This window comes from Eptesicus fuscus, chromosome 7, assembly GCF_027574615.1.
Source record: "Eptesicus fuscus isolate TK198812 chromosome 7, DD_ASM_mEF_20220401, whole genome shotgun sequence".
In the NCBI taxonomy this organism is placed as follows: Eukaryota; Metazoa; Chordata; class Mammalia; order Chiroptera; family Vespertilionidae; genus Eptesicus; species Eptesicus fuscus.
This window is the reverse complement of record NC_072479.1, coordinates 5,147,178-5,169,728: the sequence shown is the minus strand read 5'-3', so window position 1 is coordinate 5,169,728 and position 22,551 is coordinate 5,147,178. Positions and strand designations below refer to the sequence as shown.

General features: G+C 42.4%; 1 long non-coding RNA gene across 2 annotated transcripts; it reads left to right on the top strand.

Annotated features, from left to right (window-relative positions):
- The first annotated feature begins 5,368 nt into the window (after positions 1 to 5,368).
- On the top strand, positions 5,369 to 12,303 carry LOC129149746 (uncharacterized). 2 transcript variants are annotated; one of them, XR_008556560.1, is made up of 3 exons: positions 5,369 to 5,401; positions 11,041 to 11,165; positions 12,019 to 12,303. It is a non-coding gene; the product is annotated as an uncharacterized LOC129149746 (long non-coding RNA). The 2 variants fall into 2 exon arrangements; XR_008556559.1 differs by having other exon boundaries at positions 5,380 to 5,401; positions 10,997 to 11,165.
- Positions 12,304 to 22,551: the final 10,248 nt, after the last annotated feature.

The following is a 22,551-nucleotide window of genomic DNA, read 5'->3' as shown; positions in this document are numbered from 1 at the left end:
TTATTACTGTTCTTACTTTCTGTGTTCCAGCCCTAATGGGCACTTCTCATTCCTTGAGTGTGCTATCTGTTTTCTCTTGCTGGAAAAATTTAATGTGCACACATCCCTTCCATACTCATTCTTCAGTTTTGAGCTCTTAAAGGAAGCCTTTTTGGATATACCTAGTTTGGTGAGGTCCAAATTACATGTTATATGTGCTCATGTACTTTTCTGTTATTAATTTGTATAAATAAAGGCATAAACCTTGTTTTATTGTGGTTTGCTTTATTGGTCTCTGCAGATATTGTGGGGTTTTTTTGTTTGTTTTTTTACAAATTAAAAGTTTGTAGAAACCCTGCATTGAGCAAATATACCAGTGCCTTTTTCCCAGCAGCATTTGCTGACCTGGTATGTCTGTGTCATATTTTAGTAAATCTTGCAGTATTTCAAACTTTTTCATTATTTTTGTTCTTATGATCTGTTATCAGTTATCTCCAGTATTAATATTGTTATTGTTTGGGGCCACCACAAATCACACCCACATAGGAACACAAACAACTGATAAATATGTGTGTTCTGGCTGCCCCACCAACCAACTATTCCTCTGTCTCTCTTCCTTTCTTTAGGCCTTCAACAGTATTGAAATCAGGCCAATTGATAACCCTATAATGGCCTGTAAGTCTTCAAGTTAAAGTAAGAGTTGGGTATCTCTAACTTTAAATCAAAAGCTATAAATTGTTAAGCTTTGTGAGGAATGCATGTTGAAAGCCAAGATAGTCTGAAAGGTAGGCCTTTCACACCAAACAGTCAAGTTGTAAATGCAAAGGAAAAGTTATTAAAGGAAATTAAAAAGTGCTACTCCAGTGAACACATGAATGATAAAGCAAAAAGGCCTTATTGCTGATTTGGTGAAAGTTTTAGTGGTGTGGATAGAAGCTATCCACACCATTCTCTTCAGACAAAACCCTAAGTCTTAAATTCTGCCAAGATTGAGAGAGGTGAGGAAGCTGCACAAGAAAAGCTTGAAGCCACCAGAGATTGGTTCATGAGGTTGCAGAAAGACACAGTCTCCATAACAGAAAAGTTCAAGATGAAGCAGCCAGTGCATATGTAGGAGCTGCAGCTAGTTGCCCAGAAATCCTATCTAATAAAAGAGTAATATGCAAATTAACCATCACTCTGCTATACCAACCAGCCACACCCACCATCCAATCAGGAGCAAGTATGCAAATTAACCCAGCCAAGATGGCTATGGCCACAGAGAGAGCAGGAGGGAGGCTTGGGTTTCCCCGGCGATGGAGGAAGCCAAGCTTTCCACACACCCTGACCGGCCCAGGCCTCTGCTTAAGGCTACAAAGTCTCAATTATAGAAGATAAATAAATCCCAACAGAAATGGCTGCCACCATGGAGCGAGCAGAAGGCTTCATTCCGCTCCAGGCTACAAAGATTCAATTGTAGAAGATAGATAAATCCCATATACCAGGGCCTCCGTTTCGGTAGCCTGGTGGTGTGGCTGGCCGCCCCACGCCCCAAGGGAACCCCCACCCTGATCCGGGACACCCTTCAGGGCAAACCAGCTGGCCCCCACCCATGCACCAGGCCTCTATCCTATCTAATAAAAGAGTAATATGCACATTGACCATCACTCCAACACACAAGATGGCTGCACCTATGTGGTCAAAGATCCTGCCCCCATGTGGACACAAGATGGCCAGCAGGGGAGGGCAGTTGGAAAGGACCAGGCCTGCAAGGGAGGGCAGTTGGGGGCAATCAAGCCTGCAGGGGAGAGCAGTTAGGGGTGAACAGGCCTGCAGAGGAGGGAAGTTGGGGGCAAACAGGCTGGCAGGGAGCAGTTAGACATCAATCAGGCTGGCAGGGAAGTGGTTAGGGGGTGATCAGGCTGGCAGGCAGAAGTGGTTAGGGGCAATCAGGAAGGCAGGCAGGTGAGCAGTTGGGAGCCAGCAGTCCTGGATTGCGAGAGGGATGTCCAGATTGGAGAGGGTGCAGGCTGGGCTGAGGGACAACACCCTCCCCTCCCCCCGTGCATGAATTTTGTGCACCGGGCCTCTAGTAATAAAGATAATTAAGGAAGGTGGTTACACTCAACAACAGATTTTTAATGTAGCTAAAATAATTAATGAAGGTGGTTACAGTTCCAGCAGATTTCCTTAAATTGTGAGAAGATGCCATCTAGGACATTGACAGCTAAAGAGGTGAAATCAATGTTTGGCTTCAAAGCTCAAAGTGCAGGCTAACTCTCCTGCCAGGGGCTAATGCAGATGGTGACTTTTAAATGGAATTCAGTGCTTCCATTCTGACCATCTTAGGGCCCCTAAGAATTGTGCAAAATCTTCTCTGCCTGTGCTCTCTCTATATTTTTTAAAAGCCTGGATAACAACACATTGTTTACAATATGGCTTACTGAATATTTTAAGCAGACTATTGAGATCTCAAGAAAAAAAAAAAAAGACTTCTTCAAAAATATTATATCAATGACAAGGGACCTGATCACTCAAGAGCTTTGATAGAGATGTACAATGAGACTAATGTTTTCATGCCTGCTAGCATAATATTCATTATGCAGCCCCTGGATCAAGGAATGGTTTTGACTTTAAATTAGTCTTACTATTTAAGGAATACAGGAGGTAAGGTGGAAGTGATGAGTAGTAGTTGAAGCCAGAACTGACAAGATTTGCTAGATAGGTATTAAAAAATGGCTATGAAAGGGGAAGATAGAGTTGCCAGGATGTATTGTGGGAGGTTAATAGGTGTTCAGTTTTAGACATTTTAAGTGTGAGATGCCTTCTAGATATCCAAATGGATATGTCGAATATGTATTGTGTTTAGAGTTCAGGGGAGATGTCTGGGTAGGAAATACATATTTGGGTATGGGTGGGGAAGCAGGCTTTTCATTGTCATTGAAACGTAAAATTTTGTATATATGTAGTGGGAGATAGCTTTAGACCTCAGAGCTTCTCAATCTTGCCCATATTAGGACACAGAAAACAAAATGTATAGAATTTGCTGGATTAGATGGACTAGGCTACTTGTCCAAGGCTACTGTTTGTTAAACAGAAACAATAGACCCAAAATGGTCACTATGCTAAGCCCCACCGAGACTCAATATTTAACCTGATTGCAGTTTCAGCCTTTCTCAGGAGTGGAATTTTAAACCAATGAGTCTGGAATTCCCTGGTCAGTGCTTGATTATCTGTTCCATAAAACCTGCTGTCCCTTTGCTAAAATAATCCATAATACACATTATTAACTTCTTAGTCCCACCCTCTTTAGACCTATAAAAACCTTCCATTTTGTACAATTTATCAAAGTGTCCTTCTAGCTGATAGATGGGATGCTACCTGATTAATGAAATGTTTCATAAAACCAGTTAGATCTTCAAATGAACTTGGTTGAATATTGTTCTGTTACATGATTCTAAGGCTTAGAAACTCTACCTGCTACAGGCTCCAGTCAATGGTCTTATTATCTGTAACCATTTGAAGCATTGTCAAGCACAGTAGTTGGGAAGCTCTGCTCTAAGAGGACAAGTTAGGGTCGAGATCAAGGAGCCTGAATACACAACGTTAATGAACTATGATCTGTCTTGCAGATACTGGGGATCACCAAAGAGTCAGCAAAAATCTGTCATAGTCACATTCATTTTTTATAGGCACTTTTTAAACTGTTTGTGATGAAATAAGTTTAATTTTTTTTTTCATTCCATCACAGCCTGATGCCTTAGTAAAGTATAAAAAAGTGAATTACTAGAAAAAAAATTTTAAATACAAGTAAAATATTTTATCATTAAATTCAACAGATATAAAAATTACTCTGTCAGATTACTATAAAAGTTTTTAAAAACTTACCCTCAATTTTTGTACTTCTGTTGTAGACTAGCAGCAAATTGCATGGATAACACTTTTAGTAGCACTGTTTGGAATGGGACATATTGACAACAAGGATAGTGATAGAAAATCTTAGGACAACTTATCAGTTATTTGGAGGGCCACCAAACATTTTGCCATGTTTATTGAATACCTTGAGCAGCCTGAGGCAGCCTATCCATCAGTGGTTTGATAGAGGCATAAAGCATGCATGGGGCTTACTGTACTGATAAGGGCCTGACCATTCTGATAGTGTCTCCTTCTCCAGCATTTTGTTCTTTGGGACCCACCTCAAGGTGGCTCTGACCTTGGTCAAATGTAAATTATGTTTAACCATCTCTTGGTTGATCAAATTTGATTATTTGTTTATCAATGATGACCGCAGGTTACAAAGGGCTTGGGGTGAACATCTCAGAATAGAGTGACCTTTGTTTTTGCCTGGTTTTCCAGATTGTGTGACAGAGAATCAGCTGGGTCATTTTAGCCAATACATAGGCTATAAGAAACAAATTTTGGAGCACAGGGCTTGTATGAATTTACTAAAATTAAAGACAAGTACAGTGATTAGCTCTCTACACATTAGTGCATAAGGCCACCTTTGTCCTGGCAGAACCAGTATTCCCTTTTTCCTTGTCTTTGTTTTTGTTCCCCAACTAAAAGCAGCAGCACTTATCAGGAGAAGATGGGGTTCTCCTGAACTCACGTTATGGTCTTCTCTCTGAATTCTGGAGGACCTGAACTGCACCCATTTGTCATGGGTGCACGGTCACCAAGTATGTTATTTGATCAAGCTCCCCTTTTTCTTGATTAAAAAGGGCCTTCTGCCGAAACCGGTTTGGCTCAGTGGATAGAGCGTCGGCCTGCGGACTGAAAGGTCCCAGGTTCGATTCCGGTCAAGGGCATGTACCTTGGTTGCGGGCACATCCCCAGTAGGGGTTGTGCAAGAGGCAGCTGATCGATGTTTCTCTATCATCGATGTTTCTAACTCTCTATCCCTCTCTCTTCCTCTCTGTAAAAAATCAATAAAATATATTAAAAAAAAAAAAAAAAAAAAAAAAAGGGCCTTCTTTGTCTATGATTAGCAGAAGTCCACTTCCATTTATATGGACTTACTACCTCACCCTACTATACTAACATAGGCTGGCCTATCAAATCTTGGGCAATAAGAGTTTAAAGGCACTATTAGAGCCCATATTCTTAAGGTAGCTGAGAAATTCAAGAGTTCTTATCATAGGAAATATACTCTGAGTGAAGGGTCATTGCAAGATGGCTCTTGAATATACAGTTGAAATTTGAGGGCATGTCTTTTGGCACAATCAACAGTTTTCTTTACTAGGGCTAAAAGTCGGATATGTCAGGAGGGTGGTGAAAACCCAGAGGCTGCTTGGTTGCATGGGCCTTTTTGCAGAGGTAAGCTGATATAGTGGGCCAGTCGGCCAGCTGGCACATCTCTCTTTCTGGCTGTCTAGGTCAAAATCCCAGGGAAGCTGCAATTCCCACAAAAGGCCACATGAAGACAACTCTGGTACAGTCATTGGTGAGTAGTCAACACCTTTGTTCAGGCACCAAACTTTGCATGCTGGTGTGCCGGTGACACTACCACTGGCATCTTGTCTCCCACTGTGTGCCAGGCCAGCTCTGCCAGAGAAGACATGAAGAACTGGAGCTGGCAGGCTGATTGCTGTGGTGTCGAGTGCCAGCCCTGTTCCTTACCGAGACTCACTTTTGTTTTTCCAGGGCCAGTGGGAAAGGCAGGAAGAGCACAGACTAGCCCGGAGTGTGGTGGGGGTGTAGTGGGGGGTAGGAGAAAGGAGTCCCTGAAGGGGATCCAATGGCAATGTCTAGGAGGCATGATGTTTGGGGCATTGATTGCATGGTCACTGACCAGTCAAAACTGAGGCTGGGTTACTGTGCTAGAGATAAAACCTATAGGCCCTTTTGTTTTGTTTTTGTTTTTTTAAATCTTTATTGTTCAGATTATTACAGTTGTTCCTCTTTTGTTCCCCCCCATAGCTCCCCTCCACCCAGTTCCCACCCTACACTCTGCCCTTAGCCCGCCCTCACTGTCCTCATACATAGGTGTATGGTTTTTGTCCAGTCTCTTCCCCTACCCCCCACCCACCTTCCCCCCCGAGGATTGTCAGTCCACTCCCTTTGTATGCCCCTGATTCTATTATATTCACCAGATTATTCTGCTCATCAGATTTTTTATTCACTTGATTTTTAGATTCACTTGTTGGTAGATATGTATTTGTTGTTCATAATTTTTATCTTTACCTTTTCCTTCTTCTTCCTCTTAAAGAATACCTTTCAGCATTTCATATAATACTGGTTTGGCGGTGATGAACTCCTTTAGCTTTTTCTTAACTGTGAAGCTCTTTATCTGACCTTCAATTCTGAATGATAGCTTTGCTGTAGAGTAATCTTGGTTGTAGGTTCTTGCTATTCATCACTTTGAATATTTCTTGCCACTCCCATCTGGCCTGCATAGTTTCTGTTGAGAAATCAGCTGACAGTTGTATGGGTGCTCCCTTGTAGGTAACTAACTGTTTTTTCTCTTGCTGCTTTTAATATTCTCTCTTTGTCTTTTGCTCTCGGCATTTTAACTATGATGTGTCTTGGTGTGGTCCTCTTTGGATTCCTTTTGTTTGGGGTTCTCTGCACTTCCTGGACTTGTAAGTCTATTTCTTTCACCAGGTGGGGGAAGTTTTCAGTCATTATTTCTTCAAATAGGTTTTCAGTATCTTGCTCTCTTCTGGCACCCCAATAATTCGGATGTTGGTATTCTTGAAGTTGTCCCAGAGGCTCCTTACACTATCTTCATATTTTTGGATTCTTTTTTCTTTTTGCTTTTCCGGTTGAGTGTTTTTTGCTTCTTTGTATTTCAAATCTTTGTCTTGATTCTTGCGATCCTCTAGTCTGCTGTTGGATCTCTGTATATTATTTTTTATTTAATTCAGTGTATGCTTAATTTCTAGTTGGTCTTTTTTCATATCCTTGAGGGTCTCACTAAAATAATCAGCGGTTTCTAGAAAATTCTTGAAAAACCTTATAACTGTGGTTTTGAACTCTATATCCAGTCATTTGCTTTCCTCCATTTCTTTCATTTATGATCTGTTTCTTTGTCTCTGCATTTTAGTTGCTTCCCTGAGTTGATAGAGTGGCTTTGTGTGCTAGGTGTCCTATAGGGCCCAGTGGCTCAGCCTCCCCAGTTACCTGAGGTGGACACTCTTGGTGCACCCCTTTTGGGCTGTGTGCACAGTCTTGTTGTAGTTAAGCCTTGATTGTTGTTGGTATCACTGGGAGGAATTGACCTCCAGGCCAGTTGGCTGTGAGGAGCAGCTGTGTCTACGATGGGAGAACTTCTGTGCTGGAGGCACCCTTATGAGGCAAGACATGCTTCAGTGGGGCTTTGGTGCTCACTGAGTCTGCCCCCTGAGTGTGTCCCTTATGGATCTCAGGAGTTGTAATCTGGATGGTCCCACTCTAACCACTGGGTACACTGGCTCTTGGATCTCCAAGGAGGTGCTAATTTAGCCTCTGCCTGGGGCCACCCAGCAGGAGCTACAGAGAGATCTGCAGATTCCTCTTCTTTGTTTGGGTTTTGTAGGTGCCCAGATGAGGCCCAGCTGTGAAGCAGTGCAAGCTGCTGTGGGGCCTTGGGCCTTCTTTTGGATGTTCTGGGTCTCTCTGACTCAGCTGTAGTTTGATAGGTAAGTTTAGATTTCAAAGGACCAGGCCGTTCATATCCAAAAGCCTCTGCGCACAGCTTGGATGGTGCGGAGTCTTAGGGCAGAGCAAATAGCAATGGCTTCCCGTCAGCCCTGCCCTAAGAGGCCCTCGGGTCTCAGTGTCCCTTGGTAATTGCTGCAAGCACCTCTGAGAGAAAACCGCCCTCAAGTTCCGCCCACTGCCAGACAGTCCAGTTTCTCCCCATATGAGTCTGGGTCCCCAGAGTCTCGCCCGGAACTGGAGTTCAGAGCAGTCGGGAGCTTGTGTCTCCCTCCTGATTGAAAAAGCCAGTCGTGTTCTCAGTTGCCAGCCCTCTCTGCATGTGCGCCTCCGTACCTCTGCACTTTACTTCCGCAGCTCCTCTAAGTCTCAGTGTGCTTTTCTCTTCCCTTCTATTGTAGAATTTCCACTTAGCCAGCCTTCCTGTGGTTCTGGATGATGTCTGTGTTGTCTTTTAGTTGTAGTTTTGAAGTGGTTGTGCGAGGCGGCAAGTTCAGGTGTTTACCTATGCCGACATCTTGGTTTCTCCTATAGGCCCTTTTGGATACCAGTCATTTCATTAGTTGATAGGTCAGTATGGGTCCTGGAGAAGGGACTGGGCTGTGAATTAGGAGGGGGCTTGGGGTGCCAAATGGTACAGAAGAATTTAAGTGTTTTAACAAACTGAGTGGCTACAAAAGTATACTGACAGATTATTTTAGCCCTTTTACTTTTGAGAGTCATGCATGGCAGTTTTTACATGCATAGGAAACCATGAGGCTTCTCCAGTTTTCTCCTGATTCTGTTCTGGGATAGGTAGAGTCCCAGAAAGACTGTGAGATAAAAGTGTCTGGTAGGTGATAGTGCCTCCCTCACCTTTACTATTGGCAGGAACTGATTGGAGGTTGAATTTACCCTTCTCCCCGTCTTCCCTGGATACAGGAAGTAGAGTGTGGCCTCTGACTTGTACGTGTTGAATTAACAGTACATGTGTCTCTGTGTCTGATGATTTTAAGAACAAGTCTGATAACTTAAGCAAGTGTACTTGGTTGAGGTTCTGGTTCGACAGGTTAGTGATAAGGCTCAGGTCTAGGTGACCACAGTGAGGGCAAGATGTTTTGCTCAGGGAAGCCAGGAGTGGGAAAATGCAGAAGAGGCATTCAAGCCAAGTCTTTAGAGAACTTGGGAAACTAATTTTATTCATTGATTTTAAGGACCAAGAGCCATTGGTAATTATTCTAATGATAGAATTGAAGAGGAAAGAGAAGTATATGGAGATTTACAGCAGTAAGAAATTGAGCAGGGGCCCTAGCTGATTTGACTCAGTGGATAGAGCATCAACCTGCGGACTGCAGGGTCCCAGGTGGAGTTCTGGTCAAGGGCACATGCCCGGGCTGCGGGCTCTATCCCCAGTAGGAGGCAGGCAGGAGGCAGCCGATCAATGATTCTCTCATCATCATTTCTATCTCCCTCTTCCTCTCTGAAATCAATTTTAAAAAAGGAAGGAGAGAGGGAGGGAGGGAGGGAGGGAGGGAGGGAAGAAGGAAGGAAGGAAGGAAGGAAGGAAGGAAGGAAGGAAGGAAGGAAGGAAGGAAGGAAGGAAGGAAGGAAGGAAGGAAGGAATTGAGCAGGGGAGCTCTGAGTACATTCAAGAGCAAATTGGCTTCCGAAACCTGTTTGGCTCAGTGGATAGAGCATCGGCCTGCGGACTCAAGGGTCCCAGGTTTGATTCCAGTCAAGGGCATGTACCTTGGTTGAGGGCACATCCCCAGTAGGGGGTGTGCAAGAGGCAGCTGATCGATGTTTCTCTCTCATCGATGTTTCTAACTCTCTATCCCTCTCTCTTCCTCTCTGTAAAAAATCAATAAAATATATTTTTTTAAAAAAGAGCAAATTGGCTGATAGGGGATGAGATGGATTAAAACACATTGCTTTTTTTAAAAATTTCTTTATTGATTAAGGTATTACATATTTGTCCTCATCCCCCCATTACCTTTCCAACCCGCCCCCACTTATGCCCCCACGCCGCTGTTGTCTGTGTCCACTGGTTAGGCTTATATGCATGCATACAAGTCCTTTGGTTGATCTCTCCCCCTTACTCCCACCCTCCCCTACCTTCCCTCTGAGGTTTGACAGTCTGATCGATGCTTCCCTGTCTCTGGACTGTATTTGTTCATCAGTTTATGTTGTTCATTATTTTCCATAGATGAGTGAGATCATGTGATATTTATCTTTCTCTGACTGACTTATTTCGCTTAGCATAATACTCTCCAGTTCCCTCGTAGAAACTCCTTCTTTTTAAGCGCAGCATAGTATTCCATTATGTAGATGTACCATAGTTTTTTAATCCACTCATCTGCTGATGGGCACTTAGGCTGTTTCCAAATCTTAGCTATGGTGAATTGTGCTGCTATGAACATAGGGGTGCATATATCCTTTCTGATTGGTGTTTCTAGTTTCTTGGGATATATTCCTAGAAGTAGGATCACTGGGTCAAATGGGAGTTCCATTTTCAGTTGTTTGAGGAAACTCCATACTGTTCTCCACAGTGGCTGCACCAGTCTGCATTCCCACCAGCAGTGCACGAGGGTTCCTTTTCTCCGCATCCTCGCCAGCACTTGTCGTTTGTTGATTTGTTGATGATAGCCATTCTGACAGGTGTGAGATGGTACCGCATTGTCGTTTTGATTTGCATCTCTCGGATAATTAGTGACTTTGAGCATGTTTTTATATGTTTCTTGGCCTTCCTTCTGTCTTCTTTTGAAAAGTGTCTATTTAGGTCCGTTGCCCATTTTTTGATTGGATCGTTTATCTCCCTTTTGTTAAGTTGTATGAGTTCCCTGTAGATGTTGGAGATTAAACCCTTATCAGTGATAACATTGGCAAATATGTTCTCCCATACAGTGGGCTTTCTTGTTGTTTTGTTGATAATTTCTTTTGCTGTGCAAAAGCTTTTTATTTTGATGTAGTACATTTGTTTATTTTCTCTTTATTTTCCATTGCCTTAGGAACACATTGCTTTTTGAGTACAACAAAAGTAGCAACTAAGTACTAGTATAGTGGAATAGAATACTGCAACAACTGTCAAAAATTAGTCATTGTTCTCATTAGGCCAGTTTTGTGACCTTTTTCAAGTTGCTGTCCCAGTTTATGGCTCAAATATTACATATAAAGAGAATACCTTTTTTATTACTATGAATATTAACAAGTTGCTATTTATGATATACTCTGGATTCTGCAAAAAACATACTAAATGTATACTGGTTTCTGTTTGGCAGAATATTTAATATGTTACCAGACGTACCGGGTAACAATGTGGATTTTGTAATCAAAGACAACATGATAATTTCAAGAGAAACATCAAAAGTGCTTTATTCAAAGTAATGTCCATCACTAGCTACACATTTCCCCCATCTTTCAGGTAATTTGTGGATACCATCCCAATAGAACTTTTCTTGTTTTGAGGCAAACCATTCAAAGACCCAATTTTCCACTTCTTCGTACGTTTTGAAGTGCTGCTCAGAAAGTGCGTGTGCCATCGATTGGAACAAGTGGTAATCTGAAGGAGCAAGGTCTGGAGAATACAGCGGGTGGGTTAATACTTCCCTGGCTAGATCTTTTAACGTGTCTTTAACTGGTATTTTCTTTTTTAAAAAAATATATTTTATTGATTTTTTTCAGAGAGGAAGGGAGAGAGATAGAGAATTAAAAACATCAATGAGAGAGAAACATCAGTCAGCTGCCTCCTGCACACTCCCTACTGGGTATGTGCCCATAACAAAGGTACATGCCCTTGACTGGAATCAAACCTGGGACCCTTGAGTCCACAGGCCGGCGCTCTGTCCACTGAGCCAAACTGGTTAGGGCTTTAACTGGTTTTGAAGTGTGTGATGGGGCATTATCATGAAGCACAATTACTTTGCCATGTCTTCTGGCACATTCTGGTCATTTCACGATCAAAGCGTGGTTCAAATTGATTATTCGTTGTCGGTAGCAATCAGTATTAATGGTTTCATCTGGTTTTAGAAGCTAATAATACATCACACCTTCCTGATCCCACCAAACGCAGAGCATTGTCTTCTTTCTGAAGCGATTTGGCCTTGCAGTCGATGTTGATGGTTGACCTGGATCAACCCATGATTTTGTGCATTTGGGATTCTCTAAATAAATCCACTTTTCATCGCCAGTCACAATTTGATGCAAAAAAGACTTTCTTTTGTGCCGTTGAAGCAACATTTTACTGATGACTTTTCGGTTTTCCATTTGTCTTTCGTTCAGTTGATGTGGCACCCATTTACTTTCCTTTAAAATCTTTCCCATTGCTTGTAAATGACTGGAAATTGTTTGCTGAGCAACGTTTAATCTTTCTGCAAGTTGTTTTTGAGTTTGACACGCATCTTCATCCAATAATGCTTGTAATTGTTGGTCTTCAAACTTTTTCAGTTGACCTGGACGTTCTTTGTCTTTCACATCGAAATCATCACTTTTAAAGCGTTTAAACCAGCGTTCACAAGTATCTTGTGATGGAGCATGTTCACCATAAGCTTCCTGAAATATACGATAATTTTCAGCAGCACTTTTCTTCAAAATAAAGTAATGAATTAAAACTTCCCGCAAATGCTCTTTTTTTGGCACGAAATTTGACACTTTTAAGCATAAAAATATCTATGATGTTAACACCTTCAGAAAATTTGACATATGAAGTTTTGAAGCTTGATGTCAATATAACAAAATAACATACATATCAAATTGCATATATATCAACATATGTGTAACTCCATCTATTGAAAAAAATCCGCATTATTAACTGGTACACCTGGTTTAAAAAAAAGGAGTGTTAGGGCTAAAAGGGATTTATAGGGCATCTAGCTCAAATCTTACATTTCATAGATGATAAACTGAGGCCCGAAGAGTTTAAATAATTTACCACCTAAATTCAATGGAAGAACCAGTACTAGCATATAGTACTCAGGACTCATCTTCCTAGTACGCATATATGGTGAATAGTATTAGTCTGAATCCCTGGCAGTTGCCAAGAGAAATTCATGGATAGTCATGTGAAAGTTGATTTCCTTCTTAATTTATAAACTAAAAGTAGCATAAAGCATGATTGAAAATAGGCTCAGTTTAAGTCACTTATTTGACTATATTTAACTTTTAATAAGAAACTTGGACAAGAGACTTACCCAACTCAGCAATGCTCAGCATCCTGAGTTCTTCAGATAGTCACACAGAATGACAAGGTATGTGATACTTTGTAAACTGTTTTGGTGAATGATGGTGGGGTTATTGGCTGATGCTAAAAGCCTAAGGAGGACCAAGGTCATGTACCAGTTTAAAACATGAATGTACTGTACTTACACAACTTAAATTTAGCACAGTTCTACATGTACAACAAAATGATGCACAGAATAGCTAGACAAGTAAAAACTGAATCAAAGAAGTCAAGCTGTAGGCTGCCTAGAAGACAGAAAATGTGTTGTGAACCATTTCTTAAAAAAAAAAAAAAAATAGCCAAAGGTTTACAAAACAATAGCCTTGTCTGACCTTTATGACCATAGATTTGGACCCACAAGAGATTCCATTTTTTCCTGTTTCTCTTTTGGAAGATAATACTGAAGGAACAAATAAAGGCACTGGTGAGGTCCAGGAATGCAGCCAGCACATCACAAAAGGAATAGAGTCTGGATCACAACTGCACTACTGGTATATGCGCCAGGGTCCTCTTAAGAGGTAGTTAATGTGCTGTGTGCAGCTTTTACAACTGGCAGGAAAACAGAACTCAATCAAGTGTGACTGATAGGTACACAATATGGAGATGATGTGTTGTGTTTGCATTGCACTGACTTTGGATACCCAAACCTGGATATAAAATATACATATAAATAAGTTAAGCATGACCTAAAATATTCATACAGAAGGAGGTGAAGCAAAAGTCACAGTTCTTCTTATTCCCAGTCCCCTTCACACTCCACTTTCCAGACAGGGTTAGCAATTTGGTGTGCATCCTTTAGCCCCTTTTGTGTCTGTGTGGAAAAAAACATATATACACATGTATACACATGAGATGCATAGGATTTTCAAAAATTTTTATTATTGAGAGTATTACAGATGTCCCTTTTCCCCCTATAGCCCAACTCCACCTGCCTCTTGCCCCACCTCAGCCCTTCACAGAACTATTGTCTGTCCATGGGCTATGTATATATGCATATAAAGTCTGTGGTTCATATCTTCCTGCCCCCCTCCCTCACCCCCCTGCCCTATTCATCCTTCCCTCTGAGATCTGTCAATCTGTTCCATGCTTCCATGTCTCTGGACCTATTTTGTTAGTTTATTTTCTTTAGATTCCACATATGAGTGAGATCATGTGATACTTGTCTTTCTCTGACTGGCTTATTTCACTTAGCATAATAATCTCCAAGTCCATCCATGCTGTCTCAAAGGATAAGAGATCCTTCTTTTTTATAGCTTTATAGTATTCCACTGTGTAAATATACCACAGCTTTTTTATCCACTCATCTACAGATGTGCACTTGGGCTGTTTCCAGATCTTGGCTATCCTATCTAATAAAGAGGGAATATGCTAATTGACCCTCACGCCATCGCAAAGATGGCAGCGCCCACAGCCAATAAGGAAAGAATATGCTAATTGTTTGCTCCACCCTCACATATGGCGATGCCCGCAGCCAATAAGGAGGAAATATGCTAATTGACTGTCCCACCCTCAAAGATGGCAGCGCCCACAGCCAATAAGGAGGGAATATGCTAATTAACTGCCACTCCCTCAAAGATGGCAGCACCCACAGCCACAAGATGGCGGCGCCCAGTCCCCTTAGCCCACCTCCAGAGTCCCCCAGTCCCCTCAGCCCCCCTGCCACCCAGGGCCGGCCTGAGGTGCAGGCAAGCCTCAGATGGCTCCCAGCCACCCAGGGCTGCCTGAGGCTCAGGTAACCAGAGCCGGCCGAGGCTTGTGCTCCCAGCAGTGGCAGCAGCAGAGGTGTGATGAGGCATCACCTTCCCCTGATCGCTGGGTCGCCTCCTGCCCCTGAGGGCTCCTGGACTATGAGAGGGGGCAGGCCGGGCTGAGGGACACCCCTTCCAGTGCATGAATTTTCATGCACCAGGCCTCTAGTTATAAATAACACTGCTATGAACATAGTGGTGCATACATTCTTTCTGATTGGTGCTTCGAGATTCTTAAGATATATTCCCAGAAGTGGGACTGCTGGGCCAAAAAGAAGTTCCATTTTTAATTTTTTTAGCAAACTCCATACTCTTTTCCTTAGTGGCTGTACCAGTCTGATTTACCACCAACAGTATACTAGGGTTCCCTAGTCTCCACATCCTCGCCAGCACTTGTCATTTATTAGTTTGTTGATAGTAGCCATTCTGGCAGGCGTGAGGTGATGTCTCACTGTAGTTTTAATTTGCATCTCTCATGATTAGTGACGTTAAGCATTTTTTCATGTGCCTCTTGGCCATCTATCTGTATGTCCTCTTTGGAGAAGTGTCTATTCAGGTCCGTTGCCCATTTTTAAATTGGATTGTTTGTCTTCATTTTATTGAGGTGTATGAGTTCTTTATATATTTTGGAAATGAACTCCTTATCAAATGTATCATTAGTGAATATGTTCCCCCATACAGTGGGCTGCTAAAATATTTGTGGAAGGAAACCATTAAAATGGCCTTATTAGAAGTTTGTACAAAAAATTAATTGCCTCAGAGACAGAGGTTTTGAAAGGTACAGAGCCTGTGACATCTACTTTAGCAAATCAGAAAACTCTTACTTTTGAGATATTAGTCATATTCCAAAGTTTGTAAGGAAATTACTATTAAGTGAACTATTCCTGTATTTGTGTCTGGAGGGAAAGAGCATCCATCAGAGGATTTGGAACAGTCAACCTTTCTATTAAAGCACATGGATCTCACAGAAATTGGAAGATGGCAGTGAATCTCCCACCTACCTCCTTCCATAATCTAACGAATTAAAACTAAGATGGGGGCCGGCCAGTGTTGCTCAGTGGTTGAGCATTGATCCATGCACCAAGAGATCACTGGTTTGATTCCAGATCAGGATACTTACCTAGGTTACAGGCTTGGTTCCCAGTAGGGCTGTGCAGGAGGCAGCCGATCAATGTTTTCCTTTCTCTCCCTCTTCTTCCTCTTTCTCTAAAATCAATAAAACCATATTTAAAAAAAAAAAAAACTAAGTTGGGGAATATTCACCCTGAAGCACCAGCTGAAGACTGGCTGAAGAGGAAACTTTTAAGCAGGGAAGGGCAGAGGCCACCTCCAGTCTGGTAGGAGGGGCAGGGATGTGAGAGACCCTGACCCAACTCCCAAGAGCAGCGTGACAAGGGTAAGGAGGGTTCTCCCAGAGAGGAGAGAGGCCTGGACCCTAGGCCAGGCTCCCCAGCCCCTTCAGCCAGGAGTGGAACAGCCACCACACAGCAACCAGCAGCAGAGCTTCTATCAGTCAAAGAGCTGAGCCACTTGGAGACAAAGCAACTTTTTGTAAAGGGCTGGCATACAGGATTTTCTTTCCCAGACACTCACCCTGGGTTTTGATGGAGGGAGGGTGGTGCAGACTGGAGTCCCCTGAGGGAAGACACCGGTGGGAGGAATTGGGAGGAATCGCAGGGAGGGCTGCTGCCAGGATACCTATGATGAGTCATACCTCTGATATCACAGCAGCCATTTTTCCTAAGAGGCACAAGCCCCTCCCAACAGCAGAAGCCTGGGGAAAGGCAGATACCCTGCCCCCCTGAGATATAGCTCACCCCATCCTCTGGAATCCAGCATGCCCCACCTTGCATTTTGACCCTTTCCAAGGAAGCAGCAATCTCAAGGACATCAGTCTTGGGGAGGGAGCATTAGTGGCTGGCTTTGGGGTAGGGACATTCCTCCCACATTCCCAGGAACCTGGCTGGTGCTCCCCTCCCATGGGAGAGCTGAAGGAAACTCTTGGTTTCTGATAGACCCCACTGGTCTACCTAAGGTCCTCCCAGCTGACGCCAGGGGTATAGTCCCGGGACACATCCACCGTTGTCCCTGATGTTTGAATGTTTTCTGAACCACCTTGGGTCCCAGGCTGGTAAAAATCAGCCTAGGCCCAGGCTGGTGTGGCTCAGTTGGTTGAGCACTGTCCCATGCAACAAGAGGTCGCCAGTTCAATTCTCAGGGAGTATGCCCAGGGTTTCAGGCTTATACCTCAGTAGAGGATGTGCAAGAGGCAGCCAATCGATGTTTCCCTCTCATCAATATTTCTATCTCTTTCTCACTCTCCCTTCTTCTCTCTCTAAAATCAATAAACTATTCTGTAAAATAAATGTTTTTAAAATGGCATAGGAGCTCAGCTTGGCCCCTCCCATTAGCAGGCAAGTGCAGTGGAGGCAGCCACAAGCTGTGGACTGCTTGAAGCTTTCCAAAGGGTGCTGAGAGCCAAGCGTGGACAGTTACTGACAGTGGCTAGCACAAAAGTACCTCCAGGTAGGCTGGAAATCAGAATACAAAACAGCCTCAGGCAACATAAGAACTAAAATCTGCCAAGAAAACCTTCACTTGTTTTCTGTTGGGTTTTTTTCCCATTATATTCTTTATTTTTTCTTTCTTATTGCTTTGGTATTGTTATTATTTTGTCCTCTTTTCTCTCTTGTCTCACATCTCTTATTTTCCTCTTTCCTTCTCTTACTCTGGTTTTTCTTTCTTTTGCTTTACTATTCTTTCTCTTTCTACCTTTTCATAATTTTTTCTTTTCTTTTTTACCATTTTTCTTTCTCTATTTTTATCTTTTTTTTTTCTCTTCTCTACCTACTTTCCTGTCAGAGTCTTTTTTTTTTCTCCTTTTCTCTTCTAGTATTATTTTTATTTTATTGTTATTTTTCTGTTTTCATTTATTATTCTTGTTCTCTTTTCTCTTTCCTAATTCTTCTTTTGTGGTTTTTTATGCTGTTGTCAGGTTCTTTTGTGTGGTTTTGTTTATTTCCTGTTTTGTTTTGTTTTTTCCTGTCAACACCTGTACAACAGCTGGGATTGAGCCTCACAGTCAGCCAGCCTGAGAGGAGATCCCACCCAAGAACAGAACAATCAAGATCCAATTACAACAGGAGAGCCAAAATAAGCTACAAAGAGTCACTCCTAGAGCATCAAGCTCAGAAGTTCAAGGAGACTGCACCACTGGATTCCATAGGACATATAGTACAAAAGTTTACCCCACAATGACTGGAAGTCATAGCAGGTATATCTAATACATAGAAACAAACACAAAGACACAACTAAAATGGGCAGACAAAAAAACAACCCCCAAATAAAAGAAAAGGAAGAATCTCCAGAAAAAGAGCTAAATGAGATGGAGGCAAACAATTTATCAGACATAGAGTTCAGAGTAATCATTATAAGGATGCTCAAGGAACTTAGTGGGAACTACATCAGCATGAAAAAGGACATATAAACTATGAATAAGAAACAGTCACAAATGAACAACACTGTATCTGACATAAAGAATACACTGGAAGGCCATGGTGGGTGTGGCTAATTGGTTAGAGCATTGGCCTGCGCACTGAAGGGTCATGGGTTTGATTCATAGTCAAGAGCATGTACCTGAGTTGCAGGTTCCTTCCCCGGCCCCAGTCGGGGTGCATGCAGGAGGCAATCAATCAGTGTTTCTCACATTGATATTTCTCTCCCCTACCCACTCCTTTCTACTCTGAAAAATCAATGGAAAAAAAATATCCTCAAGTAAAGATTTTCTTCAAAAAAGGCATACGGTGGCTGAATGGATAAGAAAAAATGACCCATATATATACTCTACAGGAGACCCACCTCAGAACAAAAGACTCACACAGGATGAGAGTGAAGGGATGGAAAAAATGTTTCCATGCAAATGGAAAAGAAAAAAAGCTGGAATAGCAATACTCATATATGACAAAACAGACTTCAAAACAGGCTATAACAAGAGACATAGAAAGTCACTGTATAATACTAAAGGGATCAATCCAACAAGAGGATATAACCTGGTAAACATATATGCACCCAATATAGGAGTACCTAAGTATATTTAACTAACTCCTGGAGATCTTAAAGGGAGAGACAGGTAGCAATACAATCATATAAGGGGACTATAACACATCACTGGATAGGTATTCCAGACAAAAATTCAACAGGGAGGAGAAACCAAGATGGTGGCAAAGGTAAACAACTAAACTGCCACCTCACACAACAATTTCAAAACTACAACTAAAAGATAAAACGTCTATCACCCAGAACCACTGGAAAGCTGGCTGAGTGGAAGTTTTACAACTAGAAGGAAAGAGAAAGGAGCACAAACGCTGAAAAGCTGAGGCACATGAATCGGGCTGGTGGCAGGCGAATGAGTGTGGCTTTTTTTCAACCTGCAGGGAGACAAGCTCTCGATCACTCTGAAATCCAGTTTCTGGGAACACACAGGGGACCCAGACGCCTACGGGGAGAAGCTGGACTGTCGGCCTTCGGGTCAGAAAGTGAGGGTGACTTTTTTGCAGAGGTGCACCCAACAATCATTGTTTACTGTGATGGAGCATGGGACGTGGGGACTTGGAAACGCCGAAAGGCAGAGAAGGCAGACTAGCAGCCATCGCTGTCTGCCACACCCTAGCATAGTAATGCCCTGAGACCCCGCCCAGCACAATCTACAAACCTGCCCAGGCTCCACACAGTGGCTTTTACATATAAATGGCCTGCCCTGTGGCAGCTTAACCAAATAAACTGCAGCTCCAGACAGACTGCTCCAAAACCGCCAAATCCCAAGCAAAGAGGAGAAAACTGTAGTTCTTGCTGTAGCTCCTGCTGGGTGGCCTCAGACAGTAGCTGACCTGCACCCCATTGGAGATCCAGAAACTAGTGTATCTAGTGGTCTGTGTGAGACGACACCAGATTTCAACTATTCTCATAAGGGACACATTCAAGAGGCAGACTCAGTGAACACCAAAGCCCTACTGGAACAAGTCCTGCCCCATAAACGTGTCTCCAGCACAGCAATTCTTCCGTTATAGACACAGCGGGTCCTCACAGCCAATTGGCCTAGAGGTCAATTCTTCCCAGTGACACCAACAACAATCAAGACTTAAATACAACAAGGCTGTACACACAGCCCACAAAGGGGTGCACCAAGAGTGTCCACCTCAGGTAACTGGGAGGCTGACCCATTGAACCATATAGGACACCTAACACACAAAGCTACCCTACCAACTCAGGGAAGCAGCGAAAATGAGGAGACAAACAAATAACAAACGAAAAGAAATGGAGGAGAACAAATGACTGGACATAGAGTTCAAAACCACGGTTATAAGGTTTTTCAAGAATTTCCTAGAAAAGGCCAATAAATTTAACGAGACCCTAGAGGATATGAAAAAGGACCAACTAGAAATTAAACATACACTGACTGAAATAAAAAATATTATACAGAGACGCAACAGCAGACTAGAAGAACGCAAGAATCAAGTCAAAGATTTGGAATACAAAGAGGCAAAGGACACTCCTCCAGAGAAGCAAGAAGAGAAGAGAATCCAGAAAGTTGAAGATAGTGTAAGAAGCCTCTGGGACAACTTCAAGCGTACCAACATCAGAATTATAGGGGTGCCAGAAGAAGAGAGAGAGCAAGACACTGAAAACCTATTTGAAGAAATAATGACCGAAAACTTCCCCCACCTGGTGAAAGAAATAGACTTACAAGTCCAGGAAGCGCACAGAACCCCAAACAAAAGGAATCCAAAGAGGACCACACCAAGACACATCATAATTAAAATGCCAAGGGCAAAAGACAAAGAGAGAATCTTACAAGCAGCAAGAGAAAAACAGTTAGTTAATGTAAGGTTTGAGGCACAGGAAACTGGAGTTGGAGGTCACCAAGGCATATTAAAGGAAGGTTTATTCCACAGGAGGGAAAGGAGCAGGGACCCAACCGGACTGCCTCCGCAGATGGAGGGGGATGGAGAGAGAGGAGAGCAGTGCATGTGGGAGTGTGGAGCAACCTTTTAAGGGGACAAGAAGGGGTGGGCCCCAGGGCGGAACTGGAGGGGTGGGCCCCAGGGCACTCGACATGCTGATTGGTGGTTCAATGTCTTGGGGATGTCTCGGTGGCAGATGCCAGTAACATCATAACTCCGCCTTGCAGATGCTTGCATCAGCTCTGGACTTCCCCGCTGCCTCAACCTAACAGTTACCTACAAGGGAGCACCCATACGATTATCAGCTGATTTCTCAACAGAAACTATGCAGGCCAGACGGGAGTGGCAAGAAATATTCAAAGTGATGAATAGCAAGAACCTACAACCAAGATTACTCTACCCAGCAAAGTTATCATTCAAAACTGAAGGGCAGATAAAAAGCTTCACAGATAAGAAAAAGCTAAAGGAGTTCATCACCACGAAACCAGTATTATATGAAATGCTGTTGCCGAAACCGGTTTGGCTCAGTGGATAGAGCATCGGCCTGCGGACTGAAAGGTCCCAAGTTCGATTCCAGTCAAGGGCATGTACCTTGGTTGCGGGCACATCCCCAGTAGGAGGTGTGCAAGAGGCAGCTGGTCGATGTTTCTCATCGATGTTTCTAACTCTCTATCCCTCTCTCTTCCTCACTGTAATAAATCAATAAAATATATTAAAAAAAAAAAAAAAGAAATGCTGAAAGGTATTCTTTAAAAAGAGGAAAAAGAAGAAAAAAGTAAAGATAAAAATTATGAACAACAAATACATATCAACAAGTGAATCTAAAAGTCAAGTGAAATAAAAATCTGAGGAACAGAATAAACTGGTGAATATAATAGAATCAAGGGCATAGAATGGGAGTGGATTGATAATTCTCAGCGGGGAAGGGGTGTCTGTGTGGAGGATACGGGAAGAGGCTGGACAAAAATCATACATCTATGGATGAGGACAGCGGGGGGGGGGAGGTAAGGGCAGAGGGTGGGGTGGGAACTGGGTGGAGGGGAGCTATGGGGGGAAAAAAAGAGAAACAATTGTAATAATCTGAACAATAAAGATTTATTAAATTTAAAAAAAATCAACAGGGAAACAATAACTTGAAATGACATACTAGATCAGATGGATTTAATTGATATTTACAGAACATTTCATCCCAAAGCTTTAGAATATACATTCTTCTCAAGTGCACATGGGTCGTTTTCAAAGATAGACCACATTTTAGGACACAAATCAAGTCTTTATAAGTTCAAGAAAATTGAAATCATGTCAAGTATCTTCTTGGTTCATAAGAGCATAAAACTAGAAATCAACTACACAAAAAAACTCAAAAACATTCAAACACATGTAGGCTAAGTAGTATGTTATTAAAAAATGAATGGATTCCCAATGAAATCAAGGAAGAAATAAAAAACTTCCTGGAAACAAATGAAAATGAGCACACAACAATGCAAAATCTATGGGACACAACGAAGTCAGTCTTGAGAGGGAAATTCATAGAATTACAAGCTTTCCTTAAAAAAAATAAACACAAGAAAAATCTTAAGTAAACAATCTAGTCCTACAACTAAAAGAATATTAGAAAAAGAACAATAAGAAAAGCCCACAGGAAATAGAAGGAAGGAAATAATAAAGATAAGAGCAGAGCCGAAACCGGTTTGGCTCAGTGGATAGAGCGTTGGCCTGCGGACTCAAGGGTCCCAGGTTCGATTCTGGTCAAGGGCATGTACCTTGGTTGCGGGCACATCCCCAGTAGGGGGTGTGCAGGAGGCAGCTGATCGATGTTTCTCTCTCATCAATGTTTCTAACTCTCTATCCCTCTCTCTTCCTCTCTGTAAAAAATCAATAAAATATATTTAAAAAAAAAAAAAGATAAGAGCAGAAATAAATAACATAAGGATTTGAAAAAATACAAAAGATCAATGAAATCAAGAGCTGGTTTTTTGAAAAGATAAACAAGATTGATTAACCTTTAGCCAGACTCATCAAGAAACAAAGGAGAGGGCCCAAACAAATCTAC